Consider the following 18132-nt stretch of genomic DNA (forward strand, 5'->3'; position numbering starts at 1 on the left):
GGAAATCCAGAGAGTCATTTTTGACAGGCAGCATGAAATTGTACACGCGCGGCGCCCCACGCGCTGCCCCATGGGCTGCAGCAGTAGGGTTTTCTCAGAGTATAGAATTTTACTTGCTTTTTGATATCCAAATGTGGTTACTGACCCCCGAACGCGATCCCGACCTAATCCCTTGGGCTTTTACTCAAACTTCAAAGCTCCAAATAGCTCGAATTCATTCTGTAACATCTACACAGCTCAGAATCACTCTTACATGATATAAAACACACAATAAGTGCAAAACACTATCAATTAAAGCTCAAACCTAATAAAGTGTAGTAAATTAGAGTGCAATAAGCGATTAAAACACGAGACTATAGCCTACCATCAATATGATTACATGATGATTTTCTGAAGAAGGTCTCATGCATGCTCTGCTTTTAGAAAGCATGAAGGAACACCAGAGACTTGATATTACCTCTTTGGGCCTAGGGTTTCAAGATTCAGAGGTTTGAATTTTGTGATTGCAAAGGGAATTCGCCGTAGGATTCATGGACTTCAGGAGGCAAGAGGTGATTTCAGGTTCCGATCTGAAAGATCGTAATAGAGCTCAGGCGATTTGAGATTTCATCTTTGGGTCTAGGGTTAATCTTTGAGTTTTTGAATTTGTGTGATGAAATGGGAATGAAATCGGCGAGATTCACGGATTTAGAAGGCAAGGAAGATGAAGTCTCTGATCGATTTGTGACCTTGCACTAATTTGTGAAGGTTTGTGTCGGATTGAGCCCGTGAAATTGAGTGAAAAGAGAGGGGAAAGGGAAAGAGAGGCGGCCAGGTCTTTGAGTGAAATGATTAGGGTTTGGGGAGGGAGTTTGGTTGTCTCTGAGTTAAGATAGAGGGATGCAATAGGAGCCGTTGGATCTGTTGATCAACGACTTTGATAATTAAGAATTTAGAAATAATTTAGATGGGGAAAGTTGGTGACCGTTAGATGATAGGGTTTGGACGACTGAGATTAGGTTTCTGGGGGACGGGTGTTTAAATTAAAAGAGAAAGTAGAGAATAAGTGTGAGCCGTTGATCATATGGATCAACAAATCAGATGTGGGTGTGTTTGTTCTGTGAGTTGAGAGTGAGGATGACATGGTGTGTTGCGATTGGTGTAGATGGGGTGGCATGGATTGCCAAAGTGAATAGATGGGGGCCGTTTGGGTTGGATAATTCCAGACTGGGCCTTGTATTTGGGATAAAAATCATTTAAAAGATATCCAATTTGCATTGGATTCAAGAATAGCAATTGTGGACTTTTTGGTCTTTAATCCCTTTTGAAATTAAGTTAAATAAACTTAATAATTTTCAATAAAATATAATAAAAAATTATAATTGTTAAATACTACTAATTATTGTAATTAATTGATTATTTGTAAAAATAATTCACTAGGACATTAATTTTGAATTATTGAAATGGTAAACTAATTCACTATTTTAAGAAGTAATTTATTGAATTAATTAAAGAACTTACGTATAGAAATTACTTTAATAATCCAAAAATAGGAAGCAATGCCCACCACTAGGTTGGCTGTCCCCATAGCGTTGTAATTCGGTCTGCTGCTAAGAAAACATTCCACGCTGTGATGGTTGTTCCTGCAAAACAAATGAAATACACGGATGCCAATATATTGTAATACAAAATATATTATGATGCGACGTAAATGATGCAGGAATTATGATGCCCAGCTGCCGACGAGCCTTATTTGGGATTGAGATGATGGGATACTTGATCTTGACTCGATTTGTTAGTCGGGCTGTGTACCATTCCACAAATGTCAGAGCATTTGAAAATTGTCTCCGCTTGTTGGAAAAGCTTGATTGGTAAAGTGCGTCTCCACTTGTTGGGAGATCTTTGCACTACGAAATATCTCCGCTTGTTGAGAGAGCTTGAATTGTAAAGAGCACCTCCACTTGTTGGGAGAGCTTTGTACTGAAATATAAAGTATTGTCCATTCGGGAGTGATTGATAAAAATCATAATCATATATAAAGCTGCATGTCAAAACGTCAAAACATTCAAAGTAATAGTTAAGGAAACGAAAGCATGCCCAAGATATACTCTTGACTACGAAGCTAGGTTTTGGCCATCGATTGGCAGGACATTGGTAACGTGGTTTACGATTGTCTGTCTCGGTGTCCATGATTGACGGAGCGGTGTTGCAAATTTCTTTTGCTAGCAAAGTTTGTAGTTTGCTATATACAAGGCTCCAGTTGGCGAAGCCGACATTCGATTTGTACATGGCGCTCCAATTTGATTGAGCGGATGGTTTTCTATATACAGGACTTTGATTGGTGAAGCCAACATGCGATTTGTTCAGGGTGCTCCGATTGATTGAGCAGGCGGTTTGCTTTATACAAGTCCTCTATTGGTGAAATCAATGGTTCATTTTGTACAAGATGCTCCGATTAGGTGAGCAGATGATTTTCTATGTACAAATTTCCGTGTCAGATGTCTAATTCCGAGGCACCGGCAGAGGATTCAAGAGTTAGCTTTAGCTATACTAGAATATTTTAAGTAAAAACAAGGAGAGATAATCTTAGGCAAGTTGTGGATCCATCATCTGCCTCAGTGTGTTCCTAGAGCTTCCCTTTTCCCTGTTGACCATGCACTCAAAGAAAACTTCTTAGTGAGGGAGGGGGAGGGAGTTGGTTTGTGCCGACCATAGTGTGGGTTTTCCCTAGCCTTTGACATGATTGCGCAACAAAGTTCGGTAGGTGGAACAAGTTACTGTATACACACATATATATATTTTTAGAAAGAAAATTGAAAATATTTGTTTCTTTTAAGGCAAATGTCGTCGTTCCGGATTATGACATGTTACGAAAGGTTATCCACATGCGAATCTATTCCTTTGAGAATTTTGTCCTGTTGATGTCGATCTTCCGTGACGTCTCAGACAACGCGACTACTTGCTGTTGTGACTTTGTCAAAATTAGAACTAATGCATTACAAAGGCTTTCCCAAGGTTATGACCGAACCCTTACAGGTTGACTACGTATCCAAAACGAAATCAGGTCTGAGCGTAGTTTGTGGGATGATGATAAAATACGATGAAAATGCCCGAGCCTGACTCAGGCAGCTTATATATCCAAAACAGAATCAGGTCGGAGCATAGTTCGATTACAACAAATGCAAAATGATGAGACTAAGAATGAAAATGGTTGAGTCTGACTCAGACAGCCTACGTATCCTAGTAGAATCCTACGTATTGCCTACGTATTCCCACAGAAGATGACTGAATCCGATGAGGATTGCCTACGTATTCCTTTCTAAGGAAATCAAGTCGGCGTAGTTCCTGAACAACATACAAAAGTGATATTTTGTTTTTCTATTACAAAAGAAAGGGGAGAGAAACCGAACCCTACGTGGGTTTCCTACGTATCCTTCCGTGGGAAGTCAGGTTGAACGTAGTTCTGTTACATCAAAAACCCTAACTCTATTTGTCTTCATGAATAGTATCTCTTGATTGCATCTGGGTTGATAGGCTTCGTTGTAACTCTTCCATCTATTTCTTCCAGGATTAGAGCTCTACCATACAGTGCTCGGTGAACCACGTAAGGACCTTGCCAGTTTGGTGCAAACTTTCCTTTGGCTTATTCTTGATGGGGAAAGATTTTCTTCAGAACTAATTGCCCCGGTGTGAATTGACAAGGCTTCACCCTTTTATTAAATGCACTGGACATCCTGTTCTAATATAGCTATCCATGGTACATTGTTTCCATTCTTTTCTCATCAAAGATCATGATTTGTTCTTGCCTGACCTGTATCGACTCTACGTCATCTAATTTTGCTTCTTGAATGACTCTTAAGGACTTTATCTAGACTTTTGTGGGTATCACCGCTTCAATGCCGTATACCAACATGTATGACGTTGCCCCAGTGGATGATCTCATGGTAGTATGATAACCTAATAAAGTGAAGGGTGGCTTTTTGTGCCATTGTCTGTGATTGTCCACTATCTTTCGCAGAATCCTCTTGATATTTTTGTTGGCTGCCTTGACTGCCCCATTTATTTGCGGTCTGTAGGCTGTGGAATTGCGGTGGATGATTCTGACCTTCTCACAGATTTCTTATCACGAGGTCGCTATTGAGCTTAGAGGCGTTGTCAGTGATGATGGACTCTGGTATTCCAAATATGCAGACAATGTTGTTTCAGACAAAATCTTCCAGTCCATTCTTTGTGACGACCTTGTAAGTAGATGCCTCGACCTATTTGGTGAAATGGTCGATGGCTACCAAGATGAAATGATGTCCGTTTGATGTTGCGGGCTCTATGGGTTCAATCACGTCCATGCCCCAGGCAGCAAACGATCAAGGTCAACCCATTACCTTTAACTCATTTGGTGGAACCCGGATGAAATTTTCGTGAATCTGACACTGGTGACACTTCTGCACGTAGCAGATACTTTTGCTTTCCATAGTCATCCAAAAGTATCCAACTCTAAAAGTTTTCTTGGCTAATATGAACCCGTTCATGTGGGGTCCATACGTCCGTGCATGTATTTCTTTCAACCGTCTGGTCGCTTTAACAGCGTCCACACATCTCAGCAAACCTAAGTCTGGGGTTCGCCTATACATGACTTCCTTGTTGAGGAAAAAATGGTTTGCTAACCTTCTGAGGGCCCGCACCATTAGTAGTATTCTCCGAGTATTCTTCATTCACATGGAAGCAATAGGCATGTTGATCCCTGATTTGTACCTCGATTGGGTCGATGTAATTCTTATCTGGATGCTAAGTTCGCAAGGGCGTCAACGAACTCAGCTCCTTCACGCAGTGCAGGTATGCTAGTATCTTGACATTCTTGGTGGACCATTCTCCTTGGACTTGGTTTATCAGCAAATCAAAATCTCCTATGATAAAAAATCCTTTGATGTTCATGTCGACTGCCATTCTGACTCCAAGGATGCATGCCTCGTATTCAGCCATATTATTGGTACAAGGGAATCTTATCTTTGCCGATACTAGATAGTGTTGTCCAGATTTCGAAATCAGGATCGCCCCAATTCCGACTCCTTTAAAGTTTGCTCTTTCATCGAAAAACATTCTCCATCCAGGGTATGATTCTGCAATATCCTCCCCGGCAAATAGTACTTCTTCATTAGGAAAATACGTGGTAAGCGGTTCATAATATGCATCCATTGGGTTCTCGGCGAGGTGGTCGGATAAAGCTTACCCTTTGATATCCTTTTGTGTTATGTACACAAGGTCGAATTTGTTGAGGTAAAATTTCCATTTAGCTAGCTTTCTGGTAGGCATTGGCTTCTAAAAAATGTACTTGAGCGGGTCGAGCCGAGATATCAGATGCGTAGTGTATGCCAAAATGTAATGCCTTAGCTTCTGAGAAATCCAAGTCAAAGCACAACAAATGCGTTCTATCCGGGTATACTTGTCCTCACATGGTTTGAACTTCTTGCTTAAGTAGTAGATGTGTTGCTCTTTTCCCCGGTTTTGTCATGCTGCCCCAACACACAGCCAAAGGCATTGTCCAAGACTGACAAACAGAGCAATAATGGTTTTCTTAGTTCAGGGGGAACCAATACTGGCGGGTTTGAAAGATATTCTTTGAATCTGTCAAAGGCTTTCTGGCACTTCTTAGTCCATTTCGTGGCCGCATCCTTCTTTAGCAGCTTGAAAATGGGTTCACAGATTACCGTGGACTGAGCTTTGAAGCGACTGATTTAATTCAATCTTCCCAGGACACTCATGATGTCTTTCTTGCTCTTTGGTGGTGGTAATTCCTGGATGGCCTTGATTTTTGATGGATTCAATTCTATCCCCTTCCTGCTTACGATGAAACCTAATAGTTTCCCAGTGGGGACTCCAAATGCACACTTTGTTGGGTTCAACTTCAAACTATACCTTCGCAGGCATTCAAAAAATTTCCTTGAGTCGTCCAAGTGCTCTTAACTCCTTTGAGATTTTATGATAACGTCATCCACATACACTTTAATCTCCTTATGAATCATGTCGTGAAAGAGGGTCATCATGGTCCTCATGTAGTTGGAGCTGGTGTTCTTGAGATCGAACTGCATAACTTTATAACAATAGGCTCGCCAAAATGTGGTGAAAGATGTCTTCTCTGCGTCTTCCTCGTGCATTAAGATTTGGTGGTTTCCAGTGAAGCAATCCATAAACGACTGCAGTTCACACTTCGCACGATTGTCGATGAGGATGTGGATATTTGGCAGGGGGAATAGTCCTTTGGACTAGCTTTGTTGAGATCTCGATAGTCCACACATATTCTGATCTTTCCGTCCTTCTTGGGTACTGGGACGATGTTTGCCCACCAGCTTGGATAGTTGGTGACCATCACTACATTTGCTTCTATCTGTTTAGTCACTTTTTCCTTTACCCTCAAACTTAAATTAGGTTTTAACTTCCAGGGCTTTTGCTTGACCGGCGGTCTGGTAGGGTCAGTGGGTAGTCGATGCGAGACAATGTCGGTGCTTAATCCTAGCATGTCATCATAGGGCCATGCAAACGCATCGACATACTGTCGGAGGAGCTCAATCATTTTTTTCTTCTACTCTGCTTCTAGGTGAATGTTGAACCTAGTTTCTTTAACATCTTCTTCGGTTCCAAGATTGACCACTTCCGTTTCATCGAGATTGGGATTCTTCTGACTCTCTAGTTTCTCAATATCCTGCGGGAGATTGTATGGCATCATACTCTCATCATTTTTCTTGTAATCCGGGTCATTGCGCTCAGCGGTTTTGTTACATGTCATAATCGTGGAAAGCAGTTTTTTATTGGTTTGATTACTAAAAAGAAAAACTAAGTATCAATAAAGCAGTAAAACAAAGTTGTGATATTTAAGAAAATGATTCTTTTATTTCATCAACAGGGGAACATCTTAAGCGTTCACAATAGGCAAATGACAAAAAGGTATAGACACGGTACATGCCTCAATTAACCGTGCTCTTTTCAAAAGAAAACATTTATAGTTCCATACTACCAAGACTCCCGGCAAACCAAAGATGGACTGGCTGTCCAATTCTGCAGCTCTTCGCCTGGTTCCACATTCCTGATAGTCGGTGTCTTGATGTCACTTCCTTCATAGCATTCTGGTGTCTTCGATGATATCATCTTTAGGTGTTGAACTCTGTCCCGGACTTGCAATATGAGCTAACACAACAACCTTTTTCCCTTTTAGAGGCTGATATCCTATGCCAACTCTTCCTTTCTGCCCATTATATTCAATTGGCTCTGTGATTCCATCTGACTTGGCTCCCAACCCTATTCCTGGCTTGTATCGGTATTTTATCATCTCCCTCACAGCCATCTTGGATCTATACGGTTATTGCATTCCCAAATTTTGTTCAGTATTATCCATCTCAGTAGTCTGCATGATTTCCACAACATGGAAGGCAACTCTGTCCAGTCCTTCAATGAATGGAACAACATACTCCAGATAGGTGGAGTGATCCCACTTTCCGTGAACCACGATCTCTTGGCATCCCTACTCAAATTTTATGCATTGGTGTAAAGTAGACGACACGTCTCATGCTATATGTTTCTAGGGCCTGCCCAACAGTAAATTGTAGGAACAGGAGATATCCATCACATGGAACAACACCGGAAAATCGACTGGCCCGATTTGCAAAGCTAGATAAATTTATATGATAACATCCTTTTGTGAACCATCAAAGGCTCTCACCCTTACGCGACATTCCTTAACTTTTCTCAAATGAATTCCTAACTCTTGCAGGGTGGAGAGCGCACAAATGTTGACTCCTGATCCTCCATCGACCAGCACCCGTGACACCAATTTGTTCCTGCATTTGATAGTGATGTGAAGAGCCTTGTTGTTACTTGCATTTTCAACATGAATTTTGTCTCTTCTGAAAGTGATCATGTTTGCTTCGACTATTTTCCCAATTGTCGCGGCCAACACCTCGCTAGTTATGTTACTTGGTACACTTACCCCACTTAGTACTTTCAACAAAGAATCCTTATGACTGTCAGAGCTCATTAATAGATCCATGATAGATATATGTGTTGGAGATTTTGTCAACTACTCTTCCACAGAATACTCTTCCAATACTCGGCGGCTTCTAGGTCTGTTATATTCCTCCTTGGAATTTGTTCTCTCCCCGGGTTTCCTTGATTGACATCTTCAGGGGCGTAGCATCTCCCATACCTAGTGATATCATGGGCTGCGACATAGTCTGTCATTTTAGCCTTTCCTTTTTGCTGGTACGTTCAAGGGACGGTTTTGTACTCATGATCTTTTTCGTCCTGAGTAGCATCGGCAAGTTATTGCGGATAGGTTTGAACTGTCACTGTAGGCCTTAGTTGTACTGTAATGATTGGAGCCTTTTGAGGAGGGATCCTTGTGGCTTCTGCATTCCCTATAGTGATAATGTTTCCCTTAAGGTCATATTCTTTGTCTAATGTGATCATGTTAGCTCCATGCTTTCGATGATTTGGACGTGGGTTGCGATTCACATTAGGTGGTTCCAGAGTGAATTGAATGGCTCTGCTCTTGATCAAGATTTTAATTTCATTTTTCAACTTGAAACAGTCTTCAGTATCGTGCCAGGGCACATTGGAATGATATACACATCTTTTGGTGGCATCAAAATATTTGAAGGGATGCTCAGGAACCCTTCCCTAGATTGGGTGTATAAATCCTTCTCTTCTCAACCTTTTGAACAGTTGGGTAAGAGGCTTAGGAATCGGGGTATAAGTTCTAGGACCCCTCTCTTCAATGTTGGGACGAGGGCGTGGTACATAAACAGGTTGGTTCTGATAAGTAGTGGTTGGGACATGAGCATATGGTCGTTGTCAATTTTGGTTGTTGTTGGCTCGAGGAGGATTGTATTATGGTTGATGGTGGTAATATGACTGGGTATTATAGACTGGAGCATAAGTGCGTGGTGGTGAGTGGTTGTTTGTGGAATAAGAGGTGTTTCCATGAGGTGGTTTGGTTTGGTAGTTAGGGACGACTCCTGAGACCTCCTCTTTCTTCTTCTTTTCTCTACTGATTGACCCTGACTGGATGGCCTTGCTAGCCGCTTGCAGTGCTGCCATGGATTGTACTTTACCAAACTTTATGCCCTCTTCTAAGAAATCTCCCATCTTGACCAGCTGGGGAACTTTTGACACATCATTCCCATCGTCTTTTCAAAGTATGTTCCTTCCTAAGCTCTGATGAAATACTTGGTTAGCTCACTGTCATCAAGCGGAGGTTGCACCCTGGCAGCCTCCGACCTCCACCGTCGTGCATATTCTTGAAATGACTCGGATGATTTTTTTTCCAGGTTCACCAGTGCGAACCGATCAGGAGTGATCTTTGTATTGAATAGAAGACTATTCATGAAGTACTCAATCATATATTGCCAAGTTCTCCAATTTTGCGGGTCCTGTCGGGTATACAAGGCGAGTGCTTCTCCCGTCAAACTTCTTATGAATAATTTCATCCCTCACTTATCGTTTCTTCCTACTCCAACCAACTTGTCACATTAAGCCCTCAAATGTGCGTGAGCGTCCCCTGTCCCATCGAAGATATCGAACTTTGGAGGTTTGTACCCTGTTGGCATATCCAAATCTGGATGAATACACAAGTCCTTATAGTCCAAACGTTCACTTCCTTGGGCAACTTGGAGAGTCTTTATTTGACTTCTCAACATTTGCAACTGCTCAGATACTGACTCTTCTTCCTTACGCATAGCTGTTCTCTCCATCTCGGCGTATTGATCAATCTCATAAGGCACCCTGGCCATGGCAAGTGCTGTAAAGGTAGGTTCAGAAATGACAAATATAGGGGGAACGTACCGCTCATGGGTGGCGGCATGTGCCACAGGTATGTACTGGTTAGTGGTGAAAGTGATTTAGTCACGAGGAGGGGTAGTTGCATTAGTGGTAATAGGCGGGTTCTATGATGTCTGAGTGTATTGTGGCACATAAGGAGTTTGAATAGGGGGATTTGGTGGGTTAACAGAGGTTACTGAAGGTATGACTTGAGTAGTGGTAGTTGAAGTTGGGGTTTTGTTGTTTTGGCATGATATGGAAGGAAAGTGATCTGGAAGTGAGTCCAAAGAAGGGAATCTAGGTGGCTGAGGAAGTGTTGTCAGGGCCTAGTGCGCCATTTCTCTGATATGCTGTACCTCTTCCTTTAAGGACTCCATTTACTTGTACATCATGGCCACGCGTTCATCATTCCTAATGTTGTCTTTTTTCCCCGATCGCCGCGGGCTGTCGGCTATGACCAGAGCATGTTCAGTTGGGTCTTCTACGGTTGACATCTTTCCCTTTGACCTTAGATTGTATGGTGGTTCCGCTAGTTTTGTTCAACACAAATCAACTTTCTATTCTTTTCTTTTTGGGGATAATAATAAGGCAAAGGAAAATAAGAAGAAAGAAAAGAAAAGGAGCAAGAGTAAGTTTCTTCATTTATCCGAGAAGGAAATCACACAAAGCAGATAATTCGTGCATTAGAACAAGCGCGTTCCTAGAATTTGCGGGGACCTCTCATTGCCGGAGGTAGGCCTAGTTCGTGGATATTTGACAGACATTTAGACTTGACACATTTAGATCTAAAGCAATCTATTTTCATTTATAATTTGGACTAATACAAGTGGGAACAAGGGTTACATCATTGTTTCATAGAACTGCATAGGCTTGGACAACTCGCTTTTCTGGAAAGAAAAAACTAGGGATGAAGGTACAAAGTGGGTAAAGAGAGGGAAATCAACCAATTCTAATATCCATCCCCTGAGTCGTTTCATGTGACCTTCTCTTCTTCTGGCTCCTCTTCCGGATCCTCCTCCGGGTCTTCTACAAACTCCTCCTCATCATCGCTAAATTTAGACTCCTCCCCCGGATCTTCTTCTGGCTCTATGCTTGACTCTATCTGGATGCACTCCACTACCCGATCATCATCTTCAACAGGTGGCAACATATGGTCAATGGATCCTGGGACCACCTGGCGATGCATTAATGTGGTCACAAGATAATCCGGGAGGATATCATGATAAATTTGCAAGGCAACCACTGCGTCCTCTAACCAGGCTATACCCTCTCTGCTTGGGAGGGTCAGTTCTTCTTCTTCATTAATCCAGACGTAATACTCTGGAGTACACCATGAGTTTTGACCCATAGTCATTGTCACCAGGTCATTCCACTCTTCTTGTAATCTTTTAATCTTGGGAATTACATCTGGCCATTGTACTCATCCTCATACAGTGTCGTCCTTGTCCACAGAGACATATCTTGGACCATCCCAAATTGTCTAAGGACCCGCAGGGGTGAGTATGGCTGAATGCCTTCCAGTCCGATCAACTCAATGAAATACTTCTGAGGAGTCCTCAAGATTGCCCTTCCACCTAACCAAGAGAGTTTCCAGTTGATCCATTCTCCTGTCAGATTGGTCAGTGTCTCCCTCCATTCTTCTTGCCCATGTGGGGAGATCCAATGTCTCATTCTTTCATTGTGGCTGCGGATCATATTGCTGACACCCACAAATAATCGATGGTGGCCTCTCGCTGGAAGAAGTGTTCAATAGTGCAAATCTGAATCTGCATGTTACAACCCTTAAATAAAGCGTAACCTCGTGCACATGCGGACAAAGATCTCAGTATCTCAGCTAACACCATCGGTACCAAAGTAGCTTGAAGATTGTCGTGGAAGGTTGCCAGGACCACTAGTAGCAGGTTGATATTGATACGGCCCCTTTACCATGGAAAGAACAATAATCCCAACAGTGCCATTGCGAAAGCCATAGGCCTGAGACTCCCCCATGTCGCATGGTCACATTGAAACTCTTCTGAATACCATTCGTAGCTTTTATGGTGCCCAAACATGTCGAACATATGGTCGAGGCTCACCCATCCGTCCTCGATACTTCTGAGGCTTCTGCTACTGGTAAGTACTGGAGCATCCAAAAACCGATAACCGGGCATAGTAACTGGAAATACTGGCTTTCTTCTGTTGAACAGCAACTCCGAGAAACTTGTGACTTCTTCCAATGTCGGTACAAGCTCACAGTCGGCAAATTTGAACACCACCTTGACTGGATCCCAAAATTCTATCAATAGGCGAGTGATTACCCTATCAGTTTATGTTGTGCTCCCATTATGATGCTAATTTTAGTGATGTTTTTTTTTGTTGATTTCCATTTTCTGAGGTGGGTAAAAGAAAGATATTTGGGTAAGTGTTTGCTTCGGATCGTTAAGTGTCTTGTCATGTTTGTTTGTCTTTCTACAGAAATTATGTCGTTGGGTACATGACCCGTTGACATCAAGGTGGCTTCCTAATTATGTGTCGGTACCAAGGACCGACTCACCTAAGGTTTATGCAGTATGGCCTATTTTACTAGAGTAGAGTGTTTCCTACTTTTGAATTGGACTAAAAGTTGCGAGAAGTTATGTCAATTGACCTAACAAAGCCATTCTTTGAAACTAAAGAGTTTTGAAAAGAACGTTCGGAGGGGTGTAAAAGACAACCCTCGTGTGGAATTGTGTGGGATAGTGTACGGCCAAGACTCGATTGAAAGACATGTGATGGCCGTGTATATAAAGCAGTAACAAACAAGGGTGTGGCGACAATAAGCTTGGTGATCATAAAGAGCAAATAATTATAAAGAGCAAATAAAGCATGTAATTGCAATTTCAATTATGATCAAAGCAACGTATAAATAAATCTAGAAGACAAATTAGTCTAAGTCTGCTAAGGTCAAAACCTAAGTGTGTATCCCTAGCAGAGTCGCCATGTTGTTGCACCATATTTTGAACTAGTCTAGACAAGATCCAACTTATGGTTTCTTTGTTATTGACGAAAAAGAGTCGCCAACTAATATTTAAAGTTATACTAGGGTACCTGTTTAACTACTAAGTTATGTTCATTACAGGTCTGCAAACCGGTGAGATTATGGGTAAGGGCTTTTGTTCTTCTAAGGGGAAGGTGTTAGACACCCCTTAAAATCTACCTGAGGTAGCTCCATAGGACTTAAAATAATTTTAAGGACTCGGTTATTTATACCATGCTTAATTATCACTAAGGCATGACTTGCTATATACTAAAGGGAATATGTATGTGTAAGACTTAAAAAAGGTATGGGATTATAAAATTATTATTGGAGGCTAAGAGAGTTTTGATAGTAATTTATATTTTAAAGCTTGAATTAATAAGTCATGAAAGTCAGTACTTTGAATAATAGATACTAGAGTAATCTTAAGAGTTGTTTGTAAGAAAGATGGTTTTCAAATGTACCCTGGTTCTTTCAAAAAATCTGAAAAAGCGAGTCTTTGGAAAATCATTTGAGACTGTCTATTACTGATTTTTTATGAAAATCTGATTTCATTCCTTGTTAGTAAAAATCAATGATTATTTCCTAATTTTCTTTGGAAAGCGAGCTGCCATTCTGATTAAGGACATGAGCTTCAAAAATCTTTAAGAAAAAAAGTGAGTGTGCAATATGAAAAGTTATAATTAACAGGAGGCGAAGATTAATTACTAGCTATTCTTTTAAAGTCCTATATTAATTAAGGTTTGTCTAAGTTTCATGTGATACTAGAGCATGGAAGTAAAGTACATAATCCAATATATGAGTGTTAATACATGATTATGTAAATGCGATATGACAGCAAAGGCAATAAGCGAAAAATAATTAAGGCAATAAACTAAGCTATGGAAATAATGGGAACTAATGAAGGAGTAAGGGACAAGACTAGACTCTGAAGATTGGGCCTTAATAAGATAGGCCCAGCAATTTGAGAGGTTTGGCTAAGGCAAGACTGGCCTCTTCAGAGATGCAGCTAGGCTGGTTTGGGCCTGAGTTCCTTAGGAATTCAACAGGCCCAAATGTGTACATGTTCAAAAGAATAAAAGAGGGTCATTAGAAACGTTCCCACATTCTCAGCATATTCAAATACACATGACAAATATACAGATAAATAATTAAAACAAGAAACTAATCAATACTGTGGGAAATTATATTAATGTGGTGGCTTTACTTAGCAAATAATCTACATTGAAAACCTTTCATTTTCATTAAACATTAAACCCCTAAAGAACTAAATGTGTCAATAAAATAAGGGTTAAGGAGGAAACCCCACTCAAGGTCGATGCCCCCCTTTGGATCCCCCGACACTTCAAAGTTTCCAAGGGACTCAAGGCCCAGGGCAATGCTTGTGCCGGGAGGGTAGCCCAATCTAGAGTCAATCCCCACTCTCAAATACCCTTAAACACTAACAACCTATTTTTGTTACAGGTTTGAATGCCAATGGGTCCTTTCCAATGCAAGTTAAATGCTAAAGCATTACCTACCACAAAATATACTTTCCTTCCTAACATAAGAACATATAGTCTATACTAAATTACCATACAAACATGTATTCATATGAATTCTAAAGATCTAATTCTGAAACTCATACATGTGAACATCAAAAACATCCCAAACATGTTACAACCGTCCAAATTTAGAGTAAGGCAATACTCCAAATAAAGGTAAAGCTATACACCAACAACCCAACATATATAGAGGTTTCAAAGGTATTTATGGCATGATCAATTTTCTCAGTAGGACCACTAACATACAGACTATAACAAGGAATTCTTAAGGATCATGCTCCTAATGGCATTAACTTCAAGTAAAATCAAGTTCAGATAGTATCAGCAAAGATCCTTATGAGACTTTAGGGATTAGACTTGGTTTTAAAATTATCAAGAGAGAAAAGACTAGGAATCCTTACATGTTTTGAGAGTTGGATCAAGTAAAATTATATAGACAAGAGATAAGCATTACATCAGGACAAGTTTTAACTCAAACTTAATTCTAAGTTAGCACATAGATACAAAGATGATCATGCTTATTTTTTACAAGTTATCACTTAACTAGGGAAGAGTGACTGGATTCTTTAAAAGATAAAGATGTATGCAAGTCCTTTCAAAGATGCATGATGACTCTAAAGGTAAAAGATAGGATGTATAATACTAAATAAGCATGCTGCTGGGGGTGTTGACTAATCAAGAAAACAATTAAGTTCAGTTTATCCAATTATGAGTCTTTATAACAGAGAGAAAAGAATAGAATCCTAATCATATTATGAGAAAATATGGATTATCCTTAACAATGTGTACAATATGATTACAGAGTTAAGAAAATAGGGGTTTAGTTCAAATTATATCATGTTATCAGAAGCAACAAGCAAATAAGCAAAAGAAAGACCATAGCAACAACACTCTAACAGTCTTAAATAAAGGAGGTTGCATATGAACACTTAGAATTTTTGCCCAAGGTTTAAAGGGATAGAGATATAAACCGAAACATCTTAAGGCTCATTCAATCATTGTTATCAGAATATAGGTTCAACTTCAAAATCTCACAAGAAACAAAGGTGCAACATGCAAGGAACGATAATGCAACAGACAAGGATAAAGGTTACCGCATGTCAACAAAGCTTATAAGGTTCATGTGAACATGAACATATAACAACTTAAACATGTAGACTGTTGGAACTCAGGAAATAAGATCAACAAGAATCTATTATGGTTTAATCCACCATCATTTAAAGACTCATAGCATGACAACTAATCACAAGTAGTCCTTAAACTAACCGAGCAGAAATATTAATATACTAAACACATTACAACGATTGCAATGTACACAACCTAACTTGGCATACTTGTATCATTCAAAGAAAAGAACAAAAGGGAAAAGTGAGAGAGGTGCTGACCTTTTTGAGAGCAGCAGACCAAACGAAAACTCCTTTAATCTTTTTAAGATCCTAGAACACTCAAGTTTAGACCAGTGATAGTACTCAGCAAAAAGGAAAAAGGAAAACAGTGAGATACCAAAGGCTAAACTTCTCAGTGTTTTTTGTGTGTGTATCTCTTCAGTGTTAGATTGTTGGTTCGTGATTATCTCTTGTTAAGTGAGAGCATTGAAAGCCCTTTTTTATAGTGGCATTCAATGCCTTAGGGTCTTAGGATTCAAACTAAGATAGTGGAAGATGACTCACGATAATGATGATAGAAAATCGAGTGAATATTAGAAGACGGGGAGGGGGGGATTCAGTATTGAGTTTACCTGAGTGGAGGGTAATTGGTTCTTGAAACTTTAAATCAAGGGACAAACCCTAAAAACTAGAGGTCATTGGGTTTGACTTCTAGGTATAGGATTCCGTGATGATTTTTTGAGGAAGGTTCCATGCATGCTCCGATTTGACAAAGCAATAAGGTACATCAGACACTTGATATTGCGTCTATGGGTCTAGGGTTTCAATATTCAGAGGTTTGAATTTTGTGATTGAAAAGGGAATTTGCAGCAGGATTCACGGACTTCAGGAGGCAAGAGGTGATTTTAGGCTCCGATCTGAAAGATCATAACAGAGCTCGGGCGATTTGAGCTTGCATCTTTGGGTCTAGGGTTAAGCTTTGGGGTTTCGAATTTGTGTGATGAAATGGGAATGAAATTGGAGAGATTCACGGATTTAGAAAGCAAAAGAGATGAAGTCTCTGATCGATTTGTGACCTTGCACTAATTTGTGAAGGTTTGTGTCAGACTGAGTCCGTGAAGTTGAGAGAAAAGAGAGGGGAAAGGGAAATAGAGGCGGGCAGGTCTTTGAGTGAAATGATTAGGGTTTGGGGAGGGAGTTTGGTCGTCTCTGAGTTAATATAGGGAGATGGAATGGGAGCCGTTTTTTGATCAACGACTCTGATAATTTTGATAATTAAGAATTTATAAATGATTTGATTGGGGAAAATTGATGGTCATTATATGATAGGGTTTGGACGGTTGAGATTAGGTCTCTGAGGGATGGGTGTTTAAATTAAAAGAGAAAGTAGAGAATAAGCGTGAGCAGTTGATCATATGGATCAACGACTCAGATGTCTGTGTGTTTGTTCTTTGAGTTGAGAGTGAGGATGATATGATGTGTTGCGATTGGTGTAGATGGGGTGGCATGGATTACCAAAGTGGAGAGATGGGGGCCATTTTGGTTGGGTAATTCCGGACTGTGCCTTGTATTTGGGCTAAAAATCATTTAAACGATAGCCACTTTGCATTGGATTCAAGAATTGCAATTGTGTCCCTTTTGGTCTTTATCCCTTTTGAAATTAAGTTAAATAAACTTAATAATTTTTAATAAAATTTAATAAAAATTTTAATTGTTAAATACTACTATTTATTGTAATTAATTGATTATTTGTAAAAAATACTTCACTAGGACATTAATTTTGAATTATTGAAATGGAAAACTAATTAACTATTTTAAGAAGTAATTTATTGAATTAGTTATAGAACTTACGTATAGAAATTATTGTAAAAATAACTTCTCTTCTTTTCTTTTCTTTTCTTCTTATTGAGCCGAAGTTCTTTCGGAAACAACCTCTCTACTCCTTGGGTAGGGGTAAGATCTGCGTATACACTACCCTCCCCAAACCCTACTAGTGGAATTTTACTTGGTCGTTGTTGTTGTTGCTGTTGTATATAAATTATTTTAATAATCCTAAAATAGTTAATATAATTTATAACTACATAATACTAATACCAAATGATTAATTTTGAAACTAATACTGAATTAATTTGTAGAAATAGGTATTCATTACTGAAAACTACTTTGAAAACATTATTGCAAATTATTAAGTATAAATAAATGAATTTTAAAAGGGAGGTTCAAAATTGGCCGTCAACAGTTGCTATTGATTGAGTTAGTGTTATTTAGCCTTGTTTATACTTTTAAGGTAGAATTGATGATTCAAATATTGATTCATGCCTATTTTGAATTTGTTCTTACTTGAGAAAGAGGAATTTAGTCTAGGAAAACTTAGCTAACAAAAAATTGAACAAGTTGAGTTATTGATTAGTTTAATTAAAGAATTTGAACTAGAGATAGGGATTATCTAACTTGGACTCATTCTCAATTGCATTTATAGTTACCCATTTGGACTTGAGAGAGATGAATTAAACATAATCACTCCTTAACCGAGAAGTATTGAGTGAGTACTTGAGTATTGAGAGTCATAATAACTCTGATCTACCAAACAAGTATAAATCTACTCTACTCATTAGGTTTATACCTAGGTTATAGTTAAAACCCTAGGCTTTTCTCTATTTTATAAAACTTCAATAACATTTCGATTATTACTTGTTTGCTAGCT

This window comes from Nicotiana tomentosiformis, chromosome 4, assembly GCF_000390325.3.
Source record: "Nicotiana tomentosiformis chromosome 4, ASM39032v3, whole genome shotgun sequence".
NCBI lineage: Eukaryota > Viridiplantae > Streptophyta > Magnoliopsida > Solanales > Solanaceae > Nicotiana > Nicotiana tomentosiformis.